This window comes from Panthera onca, chromosome A1, assembly GCF_046562875.1.
Source record: "Panthera onca isolate mPanOnc1 chromosome A1, mPanOnc1 haplotype 2, whole genome shotgun sequence".
NCBI lineage: Eukaryota > Metazoa > Chordata > Mammalia > Carnivora > Felidae > Panthera > Panthera onca.
The window spans coordinates 213,699,925-213,712,298 of NC_138339.1; the positions used below are offsets into that span (position 1 = coordinate 213,699,925).

At 42.4% G+C, this 12,374-nt stretch overlaps 1 protein-coding gene across 10 annotated transcripts in view; it reads right to left on the minus strand.

The window, feature by feature from the left end:
* The window catches only part of ENOX1 (ecto-NOX disulfide-thiol exchanger 1), a 555,654-nt gene that overhangs the window by 375,642 nt on the left and 167,638 nt on the right, over positions 1 to 12,374 (minus strand). For 8 of the 10 annotated variants that reach the window (XM_078433342.2, XM_078433340.2, XM_078433328.2 and 5 more), the window contains one exon: positions 11,769 to 11,901. The exons of the other annotated variants lie outside the window; for them this stretch is intronic. The gene's annotated coding sequence lies outside the window, so the exon portion shown is untranslated. The remainder of the gene's footprint in view (positions 1 to 11,768; positions 11,902 to 12,374) is intronic. 10 annotated transcript variants of the gene reach the window in all.

Genomic DNA, 12,374 nt, shown 5'->3' on the forward strand with positions numbered 1-12,374 from the left:
GCTTATATAGTAGGCGGTTAGGATATGCCAGGCACTGTCCTGCCCTCCGTTTCCTATCTCACTGGATTTTCATCATAACCTTGGGCAGTAGGGGGTTAGTATGTCCATTTTACAGATGAAGAAACAAGTGCTGGGAGGATTTAGATGACTGCCCATGGTCCCACACCTATCTATTAGTAGAGCCAACATTCAAACTCAGGCCTGACTCCAAATCTCATACTGAAGATTAAAGCACTACTCATTGGGAAATGGCGTACATGTGGTGTTCACGGAGGTGCCCGTTTCCCTTCGACAGAAACTGCTGCAGGGACGGCCAGCCGCTGTACGTCTGCATGCACCATGGCTTTCCTCTGAGACCAGAGTTCTCTGGGGCTGGGCACGGTGGGGTACCAGCATCGGCCCATTCCTACCAGACCCAGGATTGCCTCTAAAACTCTAAAGCTACTCTCCAATGTGGTGGCCATTAGCCACATGTGGCTATGGAGCACTCGAAACGTGGGTAGTGTCACTGAAGAACTGAATGTTTATTTTTATTTCATCTTATTTAATTTAAATCTAAGTAACCCCAAGAGGCTCTCAGCTACCACGCTGGGCAGCACAAACACAGAACATTTCTGCTATTGCAGAAAGTTCCTGTTAATCTGCACTGTCCTAAAAGGACAACTCTCGGTTAGGGAGATCATCAGGGTGAACTCTGTACAGATCCAAAAGGCAGGTAAAGAAAGATTTACCTCAGAGGCACTTCCTTTTGAGGCAGTTGTCTCAAAAGGAGCTGTGGATGGAAGAAGAGCTCGGGTGATCCATCAGGAAGGTGGGTGGAGAGCAGATAGGTGGGGGACGTGGACCTCAGATGCCTCTGAGACACCCCACCCTCTTGGGGCTGGGCCCACAGCTGGGGAAAAAGTGATGCTGCAGACAGGGGAGAGGAGCATTCCCAGGTCAGAATGGGACTTAGCGGACAGGATTTATGTTGCTATTGAGTGACTTGGAACACTGGGGCCCAAATGAGCAAAGGTCTGAGAAGAACGGAGTCTTACAGAGTAGTGCCCAGTAGGACATTATTTACAGTTTTCTCCTCTTCAGTTTCTCCTTGATTATCTGACTCCGATTCCCTTACTGAAACAACAACAACAACAACAGCAACAACAATAACAACTTACTCTCCCTCCTTTTCTTTTGCCCTCCGTTCACCAGAAAAAATATATATGTAACTGCAATAAATATTTTATTTCTTCCATGTATTAGACTTTTATGTTCATTGTTCTTCACACAGATTAATTGAACGTTAGAATTTTTCTTTCTCGAGAAGAGCTAACTGCTCTTTTTAACATGTATTATGGCCCTCAGTTAACATTCCTTTATAGGGTCATTGGGTCAATGGCAAGGGCAGGCTACACCTTTTTACCTTCATCAGAGGTATTTTCATAGGAAAATATAGGCTAACATTAGCTTTCTTGTATAAAATAAAAATACAACTCTAGTGAAAATCAAATATATTTATAAAATATGCATATACAATTTCACTTATTGAAGAGCTATCATCAAGGCAAAGATCTTTCCTTTTTTTTTTTAAATTTTTTATAATGTTTACTTATTTGAGAGAGAGACAGAGACAGAGACAGAGCATGAGCAGGGGAGGAGCAGAGAAAGAGGGAGACACAGAATCCGAAGCAGGCTCCAGGCTCAGAGCTGTCAGCACAGAGCCTGATGCGGGGCTCGAACCCACAGACCTTGAGATCATGACTTATGCTGAAGTTGGAAGCTCAACCAACGGAGCCACCCAGGCGCTCCAGCCAAGGTCTTTTCTTAAAACAATCAACTTCGGGAGCTACTTGCAAATTAGTGTCTGTTTTCTTCTTTACCGTAGCCTGAATGGATACCCAAGCCGTGAGACAGGAAAATAAAAGATTCCTATTGACAGTTTTAAGTTCCGTAGTCTCAGTCACCAGATACGCTCTTATTAATGGGCTCTATGAATTCTTTTTCAGGATGCGTGGAATTAATCAGTTCATCTGGAAAGGCAATTGGGGTATATACAACTTGGAAACACAGACTTCAGAAACACAGATGTTCTACTGAATCCTCACTTGCATACTCTCAGCTAAATTCAACCTCTGAGTTTTAAAAAGATTTTCTAAACTGTTAAGGACAAAAATAAATAAATAAAAATAAATGACATTATACATTCACATCTGGCTCTGTCACCAGTTAGGGCATGCTATCACAAACATTAAACATCTGGGCAGGGGAACAGGATCTATTTGGGAGCCCTTGGCTACCATGACAACTGAAGTGCATGGTCTCTCAAACCGTTCAGTCTCTGCTCATCTACTTTTGACACGACTGCAGTCGCCTAGGGTAGGCACCATTGTACAACACCAGTCAACATGGTAAGTACTATTTATGCGCAGAAGGTAAGCTCCTAGGGGATGCGTCTCCTGCTTCTGCACGACTTTAATACTAGGGATAAGACAAATCCCTTCTATTTGCGCAATGCGGTTAAAATAATTCGGATTTTATGGCTTTTAGGCATGGAAGTCTTCTATTTCTGCATTAAGATATCGCTCCTAGTGAAAAAGTCTTAATGAAAATGGTGAAAATTTGCCACCACCCTTCTTTCTCCTATGAAGAAGGAAGACTTCCTTCTGGATGTTCAAAATTTTATCGGCATTTTAAATGGCATAGAATACGGACAATAATAATTATAGCTTCCATGTATTAATGCTTCCTGTACATTGAATGTATAATGCACCTTGGACACAGCATTTTTCATTTATTCTTCAACACTACCTGTAAACTGGGGGCGCCTGGGTGGCTCAGTCAGTTAAGCATCCGGCTCTTGTTTTCGGCCTCATGGGTTTGTGAGTTCAAGCCCTGCAGCGGACTCCAAGCTGACCACAAAGCTTGCTTGGAATTCTCTCTCTCCCTCTTTCCCTCCCTCTCTCCCTGTCCTTTCCCCGCTTGCTTGGCTAGCTCTCACATGTTCACACGCACTCTCTCTCTCTCTCTCTCTCAGAATAAATAAACTTAAAAAAAATATCTGTCAAAGTTAGTGTTATTATTTAGACTTCACAGTTTTGGAAACCAGACTATAGAGAAAGGTACAACATTCAGTCAACAAATATTTACAGAGTATTATGTGGCAGGCTCTGTGTTACGCACTAGGAATATAATGGTATGAAGGCTTAGATCATATCCCTACCTTCAGGGGGCTTATCATCCATGGGCAAGACTTGGCCTTACCCAAAGGAAAACAAATAGCTAGGGAGGGACACAGGCAGAAACAGAATCTGAGTCTGACCTCGAAACAAAGCACAAAACCTCGGGTCTGACGGACTTCTGTACCAGGAGCGTTGGGAGTCCTCTTTGACTCACCTCTTCCCGTCACACGATACATCCCATCAGCCAGCAAATCATGTTGTTACTAGCACATAGTTAACTCCAGGATGTGACCGCATCTAACCACCCTGGTCTAAACCACAACCATCCCTCACCTGGGCTATTACACGAGCTCCTAAAGAATCTCCCAGTGTCTGGCCCTTATTCCATTTATTCTCGAGACAGCAGCTGCCTGGGTCTTGCTACACTGTGTAGTCACACCGCGTCACCTTTCGAGTCGAGACCCACTCGGGTCTCACGGGGCGTCAGAGAAAGAGCAAATCCTTACGGTGCGCCGCGGGCCTGACTCAGGGTGGGTCCCGATCGCTTCATCTCCTGCCCCCTCACTAGCCCTGCTCACTCTTGTCCGGACGCATGGGCCTCAGTGCTTCCCCTTCTAACGTGGCCGGTTGCCTTCTCACTTCATGACCTCATTTCCCTCTGCCTGGAACCCGCTTTCCTCGGTATTCGCACGTTTGCTCCCTCACTTCCTCTGGCCCCGACCCAAGTGCTCCGATCTCCGCAAGGCTCCGTCTGATCACCATATTTATGATCGCAGCCCTCCCCTAACATTCCCTATTGTCCCTTCCCTGCTTTATTATCCTCTGAAGTACATAGCACATCTGGCACGTTACATAGTCTATTTATTTATTCTGTACATTGGCTACCTCTCCCAGCTCTTCCTAGCTCCAGAGAGTCTCAAACTAGACACTGATAATTAGGCCATCCTTCCCCCTGGGAGCCAAATGACTAGCATAGCGCTCTCCTCTTAAAAATATATGCCCCCCCCCCCAAAAAAAAAAAAAAACTTCATGAAGCAGAGATTTTGTCTATTTTGCTCAGTGCTTTCTCCACACGACCTGTAGTGCTCGGCACGTTGCAGGAGCTAAAAATTTGTTGAAGGAATTAATATTTTACTGTATCTCCCATACTCAAGCAGACTGAAAGAGCACCAAAACCCCAAAACACTATTTTCAGAACTGCTAAAAACACATTTGTGGGTGAAAAAAGCCTGGCCGTGTCCCTGAGCCTGCTTCACCCACTCCACCCGCACGGTTCATGAGCAGAAGATACAGGCATTGCCAGGGAACCTTCATCTCTGGAAAGACTTCCAACGGACAAAAGGCAAACGGTAAATTGCAAAAAAGCATGATGCAGCTGTTTTTCATTTTTATTGTAACTTGTTCAAACAAGTTGTTAAGCTGCAGGTGACATGGAGCGCTATGTATAAAATTGTAGGAAAAGGCGTGAGCCCCTTTAAAATACACTATTTAGAATGTGAAACTGTTTTGTTTGTTTGTTTAGGGTTCTAAGAGTAGTTCAATAGGAATTGGGATAGAAACCCCAAGCTGACAAGGAGCTATAGAAGAAAAATGCTTTTCTCTCTCTTACACCAAGGATAGCTCTGCGGTAAGTAAAAAACACTGCTATTAGAAAGGGAACACTGTGCTAACCCACTTAAAAGTGTTAGTAGGATCTTAGCTAGGTTTAAGTGTAAATACTCGAGTGTTGGTGAGCTTACTGAATGCCAGGGAGGCGGGCAGATTTCTGTTGTGACTATGGGACAGTTTGTAACAAGGATAATAAAGTCAAGGTACTGGACCATCTGTGCAAAGTTCCCCTCTTATAAAAAAAAAAAAAAAAAACACCTCTTTTTCCTTATCTTGGAGTTATCAATATATTCTAAATAACTAATCTGTAACTATATATAACTTATTAGTAAAATGTTCTTTATGATCTTCCTTACCAATATTGCTGGCAATAAGTTAATATATCCTCTGGTCACAGAGGGGACTAATGTGTGTATAGCGCTTTAAAATCCCTCAAACCCACCAAACATACTCTTTCATATGATCTGACCAATAATTCTGTAGGGAAGATCATAACTTTGTGCTTGCCACCAGCGAGAGCAAATGTGGTCACTGACATCCTAGTTCACCGACTCAAAAACCTACGGCTCTTGGGGCACCCGCAGGGCTCGGTTGGTTAAGCGTCTGACTCAGCTCAGTCACAATCTCACAGTTCATGAGTTTGAGCCCCACATTGGGCTCTCTCCTGTCAGTCCAGAGCTTGCTTCAAATCCTCTGTCCCTCTCTCTCTCTGCCTCTCCCCCACTCATTCTCTCTCTCTCCGCCCCCCATAATAAACAAACAAACAAACAAACACACAAACACACAAACAAAAAACCCTACTGCTCTTTCTACCATGTGATGTAGATTCTCATGAAGGATAATCTGGTCTCTTCAAGGATGCATGTTAGGCTTGGGTAGAAATTCAGGTAGAGGCGTCTTATAAAAGATCTGCAGTCCTCATCCCTAACTTTGATCTGGCTAAATCCCACCTTGAGCTTAGGGTACTGCATGGGTTTAAGGCCAGCAGCTTCTAAGTCACTGAGCTGAGAACCTTGTAGGCAAAGGCAAGACTAGGAGAGCCTCTGCCGGGCACCTCTGATGCAGAAAGGTAGAGAATAACTCCTTCGTGCGACCCCACCATTACAATATCTTCCTCTGTTCAATGTTCCTGAAAAACTTCATAGAAACATATCCTTTTCATTACCAAAGACACTTCTATAACTGAGTCCTTAATTCAGTACATGAAAACATCATCTTATTTTGAGGGTTGAGAACGGGTAGGAGTATGGTTAGAAAGATATACCATTTCTGGTTGAGTACCCTGATAATAGGAATACTGGATTTTAAATAATGCAATTTTTTTTCCTACAAAACTTAAATTATTTCTATTCTATTCAGTGTCACAAATATTTTACCTTCTATGTGAAAAACATTGTGCTAGGTGTCGAAGGATAGAAAGATGAAAAAGAGATTATTTCTTACCTCCAGGAATCATCAGTCTAATGAAAAGAATCGAAATCTTTCTAGAATACATTTTACTTGTATCTACCTTCTTTAAAAGGGCATACAGAACATTTCTTTGGTGACTTAGGGTCATCATTATGAACATCAGCTATTGTCCTGGGCCACATGACAGGCACAGTGGTAGTTAGAAAACAATGAGGCATAGAAACTAAGGGCTACTGATCACAGAAGTTAACCAAGAACTTGCCTTCTGCCTTCTTGAATTGGGTAGATGTACAGATGGATGGATGGACAGGTAGATGGATGGACAGAACAACAGACACATAGACAGAAATACCCCTGATGTCAATTGACTTTCTTATCTTTTCCTGTTTTTCCCATCTATGTATGAACTAAAGTCCTGCTGTTATGGCAAATGTGCTTTGGGCAAGTATAAAACTGCCTTTAGCAGCCACTGAGGCACAGGTGGCCTACAACCGAGCATCCGCAGAGTCTTCAAAACTGGCTCATTATTTCTTCTTGTCGGGCCTCTTCTCTGTCCCTACTGTCGGTTCCCCACCTCCCTTTATCCCTGGAATTTCCACAAGGTTTGCAACCACCCCTACTAATCTGTGCCCGGTACTCGGCTATGCAACACTCTCGGTTCTTCTCAACCTACAACGGGCACTGCGTGCCCAGCAGAGTGCTGTCACAGAGCGGGCACTCAGGAAATGCAAGCACCTAGTTCCCATTCACGGGCCAGTCTTTGATCTTTCACTGTGCCCAGTCTCTTTGTCTTTCATATGATCAGGTTGATACGTACAGATACTGCTCCTCTTAGGGCTCAGCAAAGCACGTGGTCACAATCCCTCGCTGTGTATTTGTGCACATCTGTGAACAAAGTTTTCTTTTTTTCTTTAACCCTTGAGTAAGACACTCACGATGCTTGCAATAACTCATTTGTGGCTGAACACTCTGACAGCCTAAAAGTGCCTTATTATTTTCATAAATTTCCTCCACCCAGTGGTTCTAATTTAATAAAAGAGTCACTTCTGCGTTATTTATATTTTTATAAATAGTTTGCATTTCCATTATAATGAATACACACTGGGTTTTAGTTATGTTAGTGTGGCTGTGCAATTCACTTTCTAGAAGCAGCATCACCACCCTTCCAATGCTGCTGCTTCTCATCTAATGATGACAAACCTCTAGAGGACATGAAAGCCTAAGGTTCACATCTAAAAGGCAAAGCAGGGGCGCCTGGGTGGCTTGGTCGGTTGGGCGTCCGGCTTCGGCTCAGGTCATGATCTCACGGTCCGTGAGTTCGAGCCCCGCGTCGGGCTCTGTGCTGACAGCTCAGAGCCTGGAGCCTGCTTCAGATTCTGTGTCTCCCTCTCTCTCTGACCCTCCCCCATTCATGCTCTGTCTCTCTCTGTCTCAAAAATAAATAAACGTTAAAAAAAAAATTAAAAAAAAAATAAAAGGCAAAGCAATCACAAAGCATGATTATTTCCACCCGTATAACTCTATACTTGCATCTGAAAAAAAAAAAAAAAAGCTCTTATTTATAACATAAACCACATCATGGAATCCTTTTATTTTCATCTCTTTGCAGGCTCTCATTAAAGCTAACACACATAATAGCATTAAAAAGTGATAGCTATTGCATTATTATGGATTAATGTAAGGTGCATTGACACAAATACTAAAAATGACCATTACAAACACAGAAAAACATTACTCCATCATACTCTTAGGGACTTCATTTCTGTAAGATTTTTTCCTATCTCCTGTTCATCCAGGGTAGAGCCAGAAAAATTAGAGTCTCTGGCTCAAACATATCTTTACTAATAGGATTGTTTTCTCAGGAATTAACTTTCTATGACGCCCCTAGTTTTGAAATTTTACACCCTCTGATAAGTATATGAAAATCCCAGCATTTCACTTTGACCCACTTCAAATTTACATGGCAGAGCTCCAAATGCTGAGAACTGCATAGTGCCCATTCTTAGCACATGATATCAACCATCTGCCCTGGCCATCAGGACAGAGTCCAGATATTTCTCCCATGTGATATTATAAAGGCAATGTGCTCTTGACATTTATGTAATTTTTTTTGGTGAAATTTGCAGGTGATAAATGGATTCTAGCTTTCTCAAACTGGGACCTACCTCACATGCATGTGAGTACTTTTCTTGTGCTGTAGATCAACTGTGTGTGTGTGGGGGGGGGGGGGGGTGTGGTGAGCAATGTAACAGAGACTGAATCATGTGAGTGCCCCCAGAAAAGCTAAAGATTCAGTAACGATTCAAACTGTTATTTTTTAAGTTTTTACCAAACATTTATTAAGTGGAACTGGAGGAAAGTTATTTTGTATTAACAAAAGTGTGTATCTATTTATGGTGAGTTAACAGAGTTATTAGTTCATGTACGTGAATGAACATATCACTTTCACATGCTTCAACCTCTTTCATTTCACAACTATTTGGTATCTCATTACTGGACAGAATTAGTTACTTATACTCCCCCGGGAAGTGATAACTTACACAGATACAGTTACAAAGTTAAAAAATGGATTTCAAAGTTCTTTTGTTTGTTTACTTTCACATTGTCTTTTTTTTTTTTTTTTTTTTTTTTTTGTCAAAACATTTTCCAGTTTTCTGTGGTCCTTTTTTCTGTTCAGTTTTCTTTTATGATTTACCAAACAAAATTCTCAGAAATAGAGATTCAAAATAAATGTACAGTATTGTGACTGTAATTAATAATATTGTAATATATATTTGGAAGTAGCTAAGAGAGTATTTCTTAAAAGTTTTCACCACAAGAAAAAAAGTTTGTAACGTGTATGGTAATGGATGATAACCAGACTTATTATGGTAATTGTTTTCCAATATATATATATATATATATATATATATATATATATATATATATACATATCGAATCACTAAGTTGTATTCCTGAAACTCATGTAATGTTGTATGTCAATCATATGTCAATAAAATAAATAAATTTAAAAAAAGAAACCACTCATTTCCAGTAAACGGACCTATATAAACTACTACTCGGTGTAAGAATTTCAAGTATGAACTGCCAAATTCAAGCGATTCTAAATCAGGGTAGTGGTGTGGCTTGCCGTAACACTATGCAAAATATTCAATAGAGAAATTCCTCAGTGCCAAGAATTTTTTGTTATTGTTAGGAAAATATTCATCAGGGATAGTTCAACAATGGCAACAATTCTTATTGGTATCTCGTGCCCACCCCTGTGAGGGAGCTGGAACAAATGTCGTATTATCAATCGCCTAAGTGTTACATGTGGAAACCTGAGTTAGCAGGTGCCATATTTGCCATTGATACTAAGGATACTCCACTGGCATACGGTGGTGCCCGGGGAAGCTGCCATTCCTTAACCCAGCTCTGTCCACCCAGACATGCACGTGCATCCACCAATCCATCAGCGAGGCATCAGGAATTACCACACTTAAGAAGAGTAATCTTTCAGTCTAAGTGTTTAAATGCACGATGCTAAACGTACACTGAAGGATTTGAAGCAAGGAACTTGCAACTATGACTCGGTCACACATCTGGTTCAGCCCTGTCCGGATGTCGGAATGCATCAGTCATTTTGGATTTATTCATAATGAAAGAAATCGAGTCACAACCCATGTGGTCTCAAAGGTCTACTTAGATGATGATGAAGACCTATGATACTCCCTGAAGTATGGCAGACTTTCCAAGCTTATTAAGAATATACGTTTCTGACATTTTAAATATCTTAAGTCAGTGATTTTAGCCCCTTGGGCAAAACAGTGTTGCAGCATGTAATTCAGGTTATTTCCACAGAGCCAGTTCAATCTCAAATCATCATTTCTAATGCATGCTTAGCAATGCTACTTGTGTGAAGTCACTTTGCACAGCAGGGCCAGCAACCACACAATGTGACTTCACCAATTTCTTTGTACAGTGCACAAAACAAGTAAACCTCTCAGCAGTTGGGAGCTTTGGCCAGAGGCCTGGGCTTGCCCCTGGGGGGTACCTCGTTCTTCTTCATGAATTCCAGCACAGTCATCTTGCTTCTCAGCCTCACGCACTGGCCTCGTAAACAGATTCCCTAAATGATCCCCAAGATTCTGATGTCACATTCGGAGGGGACGCTTGCTTTTCTTTTTTGCCAATTCTGCCATTTTTTAAGTCATTCCTATCCAGTCAATCACTGTCAAGAGCCATCAATGAATGTTAATGCTCTGTTATTAAAGAATTCTTGGTAACTTGTTTCATAGGGAGAGTTGGCCAAGGGTGACCATGGGAAGGCAAGACAAACAAAACCCATTTCAACCACTCCAAGTTGATTTCTGTGAAACACAGAGAATCGACTGATGTCCCATGCAGGCTCATTTTGAGTAAAGTGGCGTGTATTACAGCCAGAAGGGCAAATGAAGTAACTCTCACAGTGAGCAAACCAGTTAACAGTAGCAGAAAATGTTAGTGGTGCCTGGGTGGCTCAGTTGGTTGAGCATCCGACATCAGCTCAGGTCATGATCTCGTGGTTCAAAAGTTCAAGCCCCGCATGAGGTTCTGTGCTGAGAGCTCAGAGCCTGCAGCCTGCTTCAGATTCTGTGTCTCCCTTTCTGCCCCTTCCCTGCTCTCTCTCTCCCCCACTCTCTTTCTCTCAAAAATAAACATTAATTTTTTTTTAAAAAAAAAAGCAGTAGTAGAAAATGTTAGAAGTGAAAATACAGATGTAACCCAATGGATTACCCTCATACTCTTGTAAGTTACTAGTATGAGAGTATTATATTTAAGGCATATCGCCCCACACCTGTTAGGAGGGCCATTATAAAACCAAACAAACAGAAGATAGTGAGTGTTACTATAAATGATTGTAAAATGGTGCATCTTCTGAAAAAAACATGATGGAGGTTCCTCAGAAGATTAAAAATACAACTACCATTTGAGACCAAACAATTCCATTTCTCGGTATGCATCCAGAACAACTGAAATCAGGATCTCAGAGAGACATCTGCACACCCGTATTCACAGCAGCATTACTCGCAATAGCCAAAAGGTAAAAACACCTATACTTCTAGCCACAGATGAATGAACAGAGAAAATGTGGTGTATCCATTCAAGGGAATGTTACCAAGCCATAAAAAAGGAAATCCTGAATCACGCTACGACACGGATAAAACCCGAGGACATAATGCTGAGTGAAATGAACCACTCACAGAGAGACAAATACTCCATGATTCCACTTATATGAGGTATCGACAGTAGTCCAACTCGAAGAAACTTTTGGTGTTTTATATATATACAGCCAATATATATATATACATAAACAATAGTCAAAAATACATGGATCGGCTCTCTCCTAGGGATGCACAAATATCAAAAGCAGGAGCAACAGGGCACCTTATGCTTTTCTTAGTTTACCCTGAGGGTAACAAGCCCTATCTCTATGATCACTGGAGTAGTGTTCGCCAGAAAGCAGCCTGTTCAGAGCCCTATGCCCCCGCACTGCCCCACCGAGCATTTGCACTTAGCTTCACAGCACAGCGAGTGCAATGTCAAAATCACTACGGAAAGACTCTTTACCTTGGTGCGAGGAACCTGGGAAACACTGGACACGGTCAGCTCCTGAGGACAGTTCCCAGAAGAGGCCACAGGTCACAGGTGGGGCGGGCTGCCGGCTGGAACAGCTGTCGCTACCCACAGCATGCCCTAAACCCTGAAACGGAAGAAACCACGTGCGTGTGACCAGGGTGGAACAATTCTGAGTCGTCTCTTTTTGTAGGTTCTTAAATTCCTGCAGGAACATCGCACTTACTGCTTCACCCGTGCTTCTGAAGGCAGGCTGGAAATGGAAGCTGTCTGCCTGTCTCATGTACTCATAAACACTTCCTCAAAGCAGTGTGGTTTCTTCCTCGGCACCTGTGCTCACTTTCTGGCTCTTACTCCTCCACTCGCTCACTGTCCTCGGTTGTGTCACTTGCTTCAAGCAATCCAGGTCCTACATTTAGATTCATGGCTACGTATCCATCAGCTGTACCTAAGAACCACTAGACTGGCACATTCCCCTGCACCTTATATGTGGAGGGCAGCTTCTGAGGAGGGGATGCTGGGGACAGGATAGCAGGTGTGGAGCCTCGCTCTGCATTTGCCAAGTATGGTCTGCAGAACAGCAATGGAGCCATCACATGG